Source organism: Ascaphus truei, chromosome 16 (genome assembly GCF_040206685.1).
Source record: "Ascaphus truei isolate aAscTru1 chromosome 16, aAscTru1.hap1, whole genome shotgun sequence".
NCBI classification, from domain to species: Eukaryota; Metazoa; Chordata; class Amphibia; order Anura; family Ascaphidae; genus Ascaphus; species Ascaphus truei.
The window spans coordinates 50,688,123-50,699,741 of record NC_134498.1 but is presented as its reverse complement, the minus strand read 5'-3'; the positions used below and the strand labels follow the sequence as shown (position 1 = coordinate 50,699,741).

General features: G+C 48.2%; 1 long non-coding RNA gene across 1 annotated transcript; it reads right to left on the bottom strand.

The window, feature by feature from the left end:
* Positions 1 to 768: 768 nt before the first annotated feature.
* LOC142467631 (uncharacterized) lies at positions 769 to 11,291 on the bottom strand. The gene is made up of 2 exons (XR_012788445.1): positions 10,332 to 11,291; positions 769 to 1,465 (listed from the first exon to the last, which is right to left on the bottom strand). It is a non-coding gene; the product is annotated as an uncharacterized LOC142467631 (long non-coding RNA).
* Positions 11,292 to 11,619: the final 328 nt, after the last annotated feature.

Here is an 11,619-nt window from a genome sequence, read left to right as displayed (position 1 = left end):
CTGACTCAGCTGACAGGTAATGGGCTATAGTTCCCTATATTACCTTGCTATATAAGTGAATATCTTATCTATATACCGGATTGGGAGGAAAATAGTGTGTCTTATGTTGTGGTTGTCAGGTGGACACCACTAGACACATATCTCTCTCTGTTTAAACATTATATATGGAATTTGTCACGTTGGACATTCATTACAGCATTCGGACACGTATGTATGTGTGTCTTTATTTATATAGCGGCATTATTGTACATAGCGCGTCACAGCAGTAATATATATGAGAATCATATAAATAACAAATACTATAAATAACACAAAGGGGAGAAGCGCATCAGACATACTGTAAAAGTAACATTGTATATAAATAAAGACACATACACGCAGTACATAGCAGAGTAATACTGGTCAGGCCAGGTGTCCATTGAAAAATCCTTTTGTTTATAGAAACGTGGGGTGTCCTTATGCAGCCAATGGCCAAACTCACCGCCTCCAGGGTTTTAAATGTCAGACGTTCATTGTCATAAACATATTTCCTTACTATCCAACAAAATCGCAATGAGCAATAAAGAAGAATAAGATGGAGTTATAGCATTGGACCCTTTGCCATCAGAGGAACAGCAACACATTGTTACCTCTTTCTGCATGAAATTGCTGCAAGCTGTTAGATATAAGGTATATGTACGTTCAATTTCCTCCTGGGATTAAAGTCAATATTCGCTTTGTATTGAGGCCGGCAGAAAAATGCATTATCAAAAAATCACTAAATATAACTATTATAACAACACTTTATTCTCTAGAATTGACAGCAAACTGTATTGGACACAATAGAAAATAGACAATAATACACAGATGATAAGGGGGAGAGGGAGAGAGAATAGATGATGATCGATACATAGATGACAGATTAATAGGAGGATATGGTAAAATACAGCAAGACAGGAAATATAAGCAAATATTGGTTGGGCTTTTAGCGGTTATTATAGCTGATAAACATATCAAATCATGAAGCAATCCTTAATAATAGCACATCATGTATTAAATGGTTAAGTGTTTCCATATCATTGTACCCCAAATACATGTTAGCAAGTGACAGACAGATTTTAATTAAAATAGAAATTAACATTTGTGGAAGTTTATTTTCTTGGTCAGTGCGGCCCACAATGCATTGCTCTGCACTAAAGGGGTTAAATAATTAGGGGAATCCGTTCCATTTAATAGCATGACTGCGTATACACCTGGCACTGATGGTGGGGGAGGAGAGGTGTGGCCCCACGGGGGATTCCTGCCATGAAGATGAGATCTGGCTGAGCGTCAGAGCGTCACTTGGGGTATTTGACAAACTGACACTGTGTGAAACTGAGTGTCAAACTCAGCTTGTCAAATACACGGAGCGTCACACTTTGGGATCTGCCACACTTTGGGATCTGCCACACTTTGGGATCTGGCGTCTTCCAGAGGTCGCAGGTTCCTGAGGGAAAATACAAGCAGATAGAAGTGACTTTGCATGAACGTTTTGGGTTTCTCCTCATGTTCGACGCAGAAAACGTCATATTCACTAAAGCCGACAATTAACTGCAATGCATTCAGTATATTCTGGGAAAGTCTGTTCTAACAAACTGTAATGGGACATGGCTTTTATATAATGCTGCAAGGGTAAAGTGTTTTGTAAATAGGAGAAGAATGTAAGTATCATGGCGCCCTCTCCTGCAGAGCTTACAATCTAATTTGGTGGGGGAATAGTTACTGACATACAGAAAGAACAGACTCTGTGGGTTACGTGTCCCCTTTGTCTGCTGTAAACCCCACATCCTCATTAAGTCACATATGGAAGTACCCCACAAGCTTAGTTTGTTACATTATAGTTACTAAGCCATGGGGAAGTCGAACCCCTGATAAATAAGCCCACCCTAAAAATAAAATCCTGTCTGATGCAGTGACACTTTCCCACCTGTTTGAATGAACAACCTGGAGAAGCTCACTGAGACTGGGACGGAACCACTCACTGAGACTGGGACGGAACCACTCACTGAGACTGGGACGGAACCACTCACTGAGACTGGGACGGAACCACTCACTGAAACTGGGACGGAACCACTCACTGAGACTGGGACGGAACCACTCACTGAGACTGGGACGGAACCACTCACTGAGACTGGGATGGAACCACTCACTGATACTGGGATGGAACCACTAACTGAGACTGGGACGGAACCACTCACTGAGACTGGGACGGAACCACTCACTGAGACTGGGACGGAACCACTCACTGAGACTGGGATGGAACCACTCACTGAGACTGGGACGGAACCACTCACTGAAACTGGGACGGAACCACTCACTGAGACTGTGACGGAACCACTCACTGAGACTGGGACGGAACCACTCACTGAGACTGGGACGGAACCACTCACTGAGACTGTGACGGAACCACTCACTGAGACTGGGACGGAACCACTCACTGAGACTGGGACGGAACCACTCACTGAGACTGGGACGGAACCACTCACTGAGACTGGGACGGAACCACTCACTGAGACTGGGACGGAACCACTCACTGAGACTGGGACGGAACCACTCACTGAGACTGGGACGGAACCACTCACTGAGACTGGGACGGAATCACTCACTGAGACTGGGACGGAACCACTCACTGAGACTGGGACGGAACCACTCACTGAGACTGGGACGGAACCACTCACTGAGACTGGGACGGAACCACTCACTGAGACTGGGACGGAACCACTCACTGAAACTGGGACGGAACCACTCACTGAGACTGGGACGGAACCACTCACTGAGACTGGGACGGAACCACTCACTGAGACTGGGACGGAACCACTCACTGAAACTGGGACGGAACCACTCACTGAGACTGGGACGGAACCACTCACTGAAACTGGGACGGAACCACTCACTGAAACTGGGACGGAACCACTCACTGAGACTGGGACGGAACCACTCACTGAGACTGGGACGGAACCACTCACTGAGACTGGGACGGAACCACTCACTGAGACTGGGACGGAACCACTCACTGAGACTGGGACGGAACCACTCACTGAGACTGGGACGGAACCACTCACTGAGACTGGGACGGAACCACTCACTGAGACTGGGACGGAACCACTCACTGATACTGGGACGGAACCACTCACTGAGACTGGGACGGAACCACTCACTGAGACTGGGACGGAACCACTCACTGAGACTGGGACGGAACCACTCACTGAGACTGGGACGGAACCACTCACTGAGACTGGGACGGAACCACTCACTGAGACTGGGACGGAACCACTCACTGAGACTGGGACGGAACCACTCACAGAGACTGGGACGGAACCACTCACAGAGACTGGGACGGAACCACTCACAGAGACTGGGACGGAACCACTCACAGAGACTGGGACGGAACCACTCACTGAAACTGGGACGGAACCACTCACAGAGACTGGGACGGAACCACTCACAGAGACTGGGACGGAACCACTCACTGAGACTGGGACGGAACCACTCACTGAGACTGGGACGGAACCACTCACTGAGACTGGGACGGAACCACTCACTGAGACTGGGACGGAACCACTCACTGAGACTGGGACGGAACCACTCACTGAGACTGGGACGGAACCACTCACTGAGACTGGGACGGAACCACTCACTGAGACTGGGACGGAACCACTCACTGAGACTGGGACGGAACCACTCACTGAGACTGGGACGGAACCACTCACTGAGACTGGGACGGAACCACTCACTGAGACTGGGACGGAACCACTCACTGAGACTGGGACGGAACCACTCACTGAGACTGGGACGGAACCACTCACTGAGACTGAGACGGAACCACTCACTGAGACTGAGACGGAACCACTCACTGAGACTGGGACGGAACCACTCACTGAGACTGGGACGGAACCACTCACTGAGACTGGGACGGAACCACTCACTGAGACTGGGACGGAACCGCTCACTGAGACTGGGACGGAACCACTCACTGAGACTGGGACGGAACCACTCACTGAGACTGGGACGGAACCACTCACTGAGACTGGGACGGAACCACTCACTGAGACTGGGACGGAACCACTCACTGAGACTGGGACGGAACCACTCACTGAGACTGGGACGGAACCACTCACTGAGACTGAGACAGAACCACTCACTGAGACTGGGACGGAACCACTCACTGAGACTGGGACGGAACCAGCATTCACATGGTCAGCAGACTGGTCCACTCCCTGATCTCTTCTCCGAGTGTCGCTGATGGTGGGAATGTGGATCACACAGACTGTAATCATGTTTTACTGGCACAAATTGATCCAGGAACCCAAAAGCTCACTAATTGTTTCCTGGGCAGTTGGTCACTGTGCTGAGGGTCTTTCCAGGAGTTACAGGGTTAAAAAGTGTCGCTTGGAAACAGCTGTGTCCGAAGAGGAAACCCCGTGAACCGCCAGCACCATGTGGGTATCTCATGCTTACATGTGTAATCCCTTATCTGCCAGTGTGGCCGGCAGCACATTACTCATTGCTGCTATATGTACAGCTGGCAGTGGGCGGCTTAAATCCACACCCATGTGACAGGCGCACTGCAGGAGATCAGTGTGACTGGCGCACTGCAGGAGATCAGTGTGACTGGCGCAATGCAGGAGATCAGTGTGACTGTGACTGGCGCACTGCAGGAGATCAATGTGACTGTGACTGGCGCACTGCAGGAGATCAGTGTGACTGTGACTGGCGCACTGCAGGAGATCAATGTGACTGTGACTGGCGCACTGCAGGAGATCAGTGTGACTGTGACTGGCGCAATGCAGGAGATCAGTGTGACTGTGACTGGCGCACTGCAGGAGATCAGTGTGACTGTGACAGGCACACTGCAGGAGATCAGTGGGACTGTGACTGGCGCAATGCAGGAGATCAGTGGGACTGTGACAGGCGCACTGCAGGAGATCAGTGTGACTGTGACTGGCACAGTGCAGGAGATCAGTGTGACTGTGACAGGCGCACTGCAGGAGATCAGTGTGACTGTGACTGGCGCACTGCAGGAGATCAGTGTGACTGTGACTGGCACAGTGCAGGAGATCAGTGTGACTGTGACAGGCGCAATGCAGAAGATCAGTGTGACTGTGACTGGCGCACTGCAGGAGATCAGTGTGACTGTGACTGGCACAATGCAGGAGATCAGTGTGACTGTGACTGGCGCAATGCAGGAGATCAGTGTGACTGTGACAGACGCACTGCAGGAGATCAGTGTGACTGTGACTGGCGCACTGCAGGAGATCAGTGTGACTGTGACTGGCGCACTGCAGGAGATCAGTGTGACTGTGACAGGCGCAATGCAGGAGATCAGTGTGACTGTGACTGGCGCAATGCAGGAGATCAGTGTGACTGTGACTGGCGCAATGCAGGAGATCAGTGTGACTGTGACTGGCGCAATGCAGGAGATCAGTGTGACTGTGACTGGCGCAATGCAGGAGATCAGTGGGACTGTGACAGGCGCACTGCAGGAGATCAGTGTGACTGTGACTGGCACAGTGCAGGAGATCAGTGTGACTGTGACAGGCGCACTGCAGGAGATCAGTGTGACTGTGACTGGCGCACTGCAGGAGATCAGTGTGATTGTGACTGGCACAGTGCAGGAGATCAGTGTGACTGTGACTGGCGCACTGCATGAGATCAGTGTGACTGTGACTGGCACAATGCAGGAGATCAGTGTGACTGTGACTGGCGCACTGCAGGAGATCAGTGTGACTGTGACAGGCGCAATGCAGGAGATCAGTGTGACTGTGACTGGGGCCTGGGGGTCATTTCCACTGTAGTATCTCAAGTTAAAAACACACTTCGGAAGCTGCTCCCGGCTGACTTTATATCAGGGGCCACACACCCAAATAAGGGCAGAGCTCAAGACCAGATGGAGCAGAAATATTTCCCATTACAGCCTCTGCACAGAAAAGTGCTAATTATCTTAAAAATCTAAATTAAAGCAGCAAAACTTGTGAAATCTTATGGGTTTTTTTTGTTTTTTTTAATCAGTTCTGTAGCATTAAATAGCGACTGTGGTTTTTTTTTGTTTTTAATTCAATTTAGTGCCATTCTTAGTGAGTTTTAAGGCAGACTTCCCATTAGGGTGGCAACATTTTTGTGCTGCAAATGTCCCCATTTCCCCCCATATACAGAGGCCCCACTCTCTTCCCCGCTTATTGCCCGGGGAGAGTGCGGGGCTTCTGTACCATTCTTACCTTCGTGCCATGCTCCTCCTTCAGCGCCAAATTACGCTGCAAAATCACATGACGTTGCGTTGTATGGCATCAAATGACACCGCTACGTGATGTTGCCATGGCAATGAGACGCCATGAGATGTCACAGCGACATTTGGCGCTGAAGGAGGAGCGTGGCAGCAGGTAAGTGCCTAAGGGCGGCAGTTTTCTAAATTCGCCATTGCCCACCGCCCCAGCAGTGCAAGAGCAATGTAACACTTTCCTGTTTGTGATCATTTGTGGACAATGTTCATAGCAGTTTGAGCTACAAACTGTAACAATAGATAATGCTACCTTAGTAATATCAGGATACATTGTAGCTGCTGAGTTACACTGACTGAAAGATTGATTGAAATTTAAAGGCAGCTATTATGTTAGTCACACAATCAAGACTTTTACTGCTTTATATCAGGAGCACCAAACAATTGCCAGATTAGGTAAGAATGTAGTATTATACATTGTCACACGCTTTATATATTCAAATAAGAAAAAAGAAAAAAAGGAGGGGTGTATTGCTGCTTTAATTTATCTTAAAATTACATTTTGTAAGGAATTAAAGAAAAATGCATTTAAGAAAAGCATCATAATAATAATCTAACATGCTTTGTTAATTTTTCTATGCAAATCTTTAAAAAATGTAATCTAAATAAATGGAATTAACATTTTTAACACCTTTTGGTAATTTTCAGTGGTCTGGGCTGTCAATGGTACATGGTTCGGGCTGTCAGTGGTATGGGCTGTCAGTGGTACATGGTTCGGGCTGTCATTAGTACGTGCTGTCAGTGGTACGTGGTTCGGGCTGTCAGTGGTACGTGGTTCGGGCTGTCAGTAGTACGTGGTTCGGGCTGTCAGTAGTACGGGCTGTCAGGGTTTCTATGAGAGTCTATTAACAAGATGATCAGGAGATGATCACAAAAGAGATTCCCATTTAATTGCACTCAGCCTAGTAGTCATAATTAGATACTATAGTATCAAAATCCTGCATATACAATGCAAACACCAGGGAGGTAAATACAAAAATAATAACATTTTATTTAAAGTCTTCTATATGAAAAACTATATACACACAAATAAAAATGTTATTAAAACCTCTAGCATGCCTCATTAGATACACAGTATACACCAGTCAAATATTAATCGGATACCGCATATGCTATGGCTAGTTAAGTCACCAATATCAAATTGTAATCGTTAGCATATACATATGCCTGACTTAGGAAGCAGAAGAAATGTACCCGAACATATGGCTTAATATAACAAGGTAAGAATAATCACACATATATTGGTTGCTTGAGGACACAATATTCATCCAAATGATGTCCTGTCGCTAGCAAATCAAGGTAAGTATCAGCCAAAATAAGTTCTTATATTGTACATGTAGTACTAGTATGCACAGGTATAACCATCCTAAATACACATAGCCGAACTAACATATGGCTATGGCTAATATATGAGGGGTTTAATTCTCTCTTTGCATATGTTTTATGCTAAAATGGTTTAACCGATGTGTGATAAAGCCAAATATTTGCATATAATTGGATTAATACAACCGTTTGCCTGCCTCCGTTTTGACTGATGACGTCAGCCAGTTAGGCGCAGCACGCGGTACACAGCACGCCGAAAGTAACAGGCAAACGGAAGCAGGCAAACGGTGGTATTAATCCAATTATATGCAAGTATTTGGCTTTATCACACATCGGTTAAACCATTTTAGCATAAAACATATGCAAAGAGAGAATTAAACCCCTCATATATTAGCCATATGTTAGTTCGGCTATGTATATGTCAGTGGCTCAGTCTTTGACGTAGTCACTAATTGAACCACCTGTGCTGAAGCAGGGATATCCTGAAAACCTGATCTGTTAGTGGCCCTTGGGGACTGGAGTTAGCCCTTCTGTATGGGGATTAAAGTCTCCCGGCTGCAAAAGTAGTGCAAAGCCCGTGCAAAATACAAAGCCATATTCACCAAAGAAAGGGATCCCATTGAAAGCAACGTGAGTTTCTCCTTTGCTAAATCTCGGGCAGTTCTTTGGCACGGACACTGTCCCAGGTTTGCAGTAAATAACCCCAGCATGTTACATGTTTATTTCCGAGCCTCAGGTGGACCTTCTGTTTCTTAATGATAAATGAAGTTGTCGCCTGTGTGTAACATGCCCGTGTATAACATGCATGTGTGTAACACGCATGTGTGTGTAACATGCATGTGTGTCCTATCACTACGCTTTGCGGTATTCTATTCTCTCGCGTCACTCCCTGTGTCTATGCCTCATGTCCAGAACTCTCATTAGCACTTACCTCCTGGGCACGGCTCATAACTTACCTTCCTGTAATGAGAGAGGGTCTGGGACAGGAGAGCAGGGGGGGCAGAGATATACAGGAGGGGCAGAGATATACAGGAGGGGCAGAGATATACAGGAGGGGCAGAGATATACAGGAGGGGCAGAGATATACAGGAGGGGCAGAGATATACAGGAGGGGCAGAGATATACAGGATGGGCACAGATATACAAGAGAGACAGAGATATACAGGAGGGGCAGAGATATACAGGAGGGGCAGAGATATACAGGAGGGGCAGAGATATACAGGAGGGGCAGAGATATACAGGAGGGGCAGAGATATACAGGATGGGCACAGATATACAAGAGAGACAGAGATATACAGGAGGGGCAGAGATATACAAGAGAGACAGAGATATACAGGAGGGGCAGAGATATACAAGAGAGACAGAGATATACAGGAGGGGCAGAGATATACAGGAGGGGCAGAGATATACAGGAGGGGCAGAGATATACAAGAGAGACAGAGATATACAGGAGGGGCAAAGATATACAGGAGGGGCACAGATATACAGGAGGGGCAGAGATATACAAGAGGGGCAGAGATATACAAGAGGGGCAGAGATATACAAGAGGGGCAGAAATATACAGGAGGGGCAGAGATATACAGGTGGGGCACAGATATACAGGAGGGGCACAGATATACAGGAGGGGCACAGATATACAGGAGGGGCACAGATATACAGGAGCGGCACAGATATACAGGAGGGGCACAGATATACAAGAGGAGCACAGATATACAGGATGGGCAGAGATATACAGGAGGGGCACAGACATACAGGAGGGGCACAGATATACAGGAGGGGCACAGATATACAGGAGGGGCACAGATATACAGGAGGGGCAGAGATATACAGGAGGGGCACATATATACAAGAGGGGCACCGATATACAGGAGGGGCACAGATATACAGGATGGGCAGAGATATACAGGAGGGGCAGAGATATACAGGAGGGGCAGAGATATACAGGAGGGGCACAGATATAGAGGAGGGGCACAGATATACAGGATGGGCACAGATATACAGGAGGGGCAGAGATATACAGGAGGGGCAGAGATATACAGGAGGGGCAGAGATATACAGGAGGGGCAGACATATACAGGAGGGGCACAGATATACAGTAGGGGCACAGATATAGAGGAGGGGCACAGATATACAGGAGGGGCACAGATATACAGGAGGGGCAGAGATATGCAGGAGGGGCACAGATATAGAGGACGGGCGAGAGGACAGGGAGATGTGGGAGGGGACAGAGACCTGTAGTAGATGTCAGTTATTAGCTGATTCATTGTACAGTAAGTTATAACACCTTTTAGTAAATGCACATTAGACTTCTTCACGGATGAAATTATAGTGTGCAAAGACTTCCAAACCCCATACAGTAGGTTAATTCTCCAAGTGTACTTGAAGGAGGAACCTGTGAGGTTTTTTAAAGCTTTGTTCGCCAAAATGTCATTTATGAAGAACTCTGTTGGTTCACTAAAAGGTATCACAACCTACATGGAATCTGCTCTTGTCCAGAACCAATACGGCTTCTAGAACTGTGAACAACTCAGTGGTCAGATAAAAATCGGAGATAAGAAGACAGAGTTTCCAGCGAGGGCAGAGGGCAAAGGGCAGAGGGCAGAGGGCAAAGACCTACAGAAGTAGGGACATAAGGCTGCAGGAAGGATCAGGGGCAGAAAGGGGAAAGAGGGAACTGAGTTAGGGGTCAGAAAGTTGCAGGAGAGGTGATATTTACATCTGTCAGAGATGCATGTCAAAGAGTCCGCCAGCGGGTCACAGGTGTCAGGCTCAGGACGCTGGTCACACAGGTGTCAGGCTCAGGACGCTGGTCACTCAGGTGTCAGGCTCAGGATGCGGGTCACTCAGGTGTCAGGCTCAGGATGCGGGTCACTCAGGTGTCAGTCTCAGGATGCGGGTCATTCAGGTGTCACTCAGGTGTAAGGGTCACTCAGATGTCAGTCTTAGGATGCGGGTCATTCAGGTGTCACTCAGGTGTAAGGGTCACTCAGATGTCAGGCTCAGGATGCGGGTCACTCAGGTGTCAGTCTCAGGATGCGGGTCACTCAGGTGTCAGGCTCAGGATGCGGGTCATTCAGGTGTCACTCAGGTGTAAGGGTCACTCAGATGTCAAGCTCAGGATGCGGGTCACTAAGGTGTCAGTCTCAGGATGCGGGTCACTCAGGTGTCCGGCTCAGAATGCGGGTCACGCAGATGTCAGGCTCGATTTAAGGGTCACTCAGGCATGTAATGCAGGTCACTCAGGTGTCATGCTCGGGACGCGGGTCACTCTGGTCTCAGGCTCAGAAAGCGGGTCACGCAGATGTCAGGCTCGATTTAAGGGTCACTCAGGCATGTAATGCAGGTCACTCAGGTGTCATGCTCGGGACGCGGGTCACTCTGGTCTCAGGCTCGGGGTGTGGGTCACTCAGGTGTCAGGCTCAGGGTGCAGGTCACTCAGGTGTCCGGCTTGGGTGTGGGTCACTCAGGTGTCAGGCTCGGGACGCAGGTCACTCTGGTCTCAGGCTCGGGTGTGGGTCACTCTGGTCTCAGGCTCGGGTGTGGGTCACTCTGGTCTCAGGCTCGGGGGGCAGTAAATCCAGGTCTCAGGTGCATATGACACGAGGCAGCTGCCCGGCCCCGTGCAGGACATGAGTGAGTCTGGAACAGGACGGTCTCATTAAGAAGGGAGCGGCAGCTCTTGAAGAGGAAGCGGAGAATGGGGAAGATAAGTTTGAGGTTTGCCGGCAGGAAATATCTGGATGTGAAGTGACAAAATAGCAAGTGAATTGTGAAACGCACAAACCAGCAGCTCTCGGGGGACCAGCCGTATTATGCGAATCGAGGGGCCGCGTTTAGGCACGTACAGTATAGAACAGTATATGGTCACAAGAAAAAATAAGATGCTCTTAAAATATTGTGAAAGAGACCAATGAGGTCTTAAATAAAGCGAGTGAAAATATGACTAAAATAATATACTCATTATAAATGATAGTGTATAAGCAGACAAGATGCCGCTCAAAAAA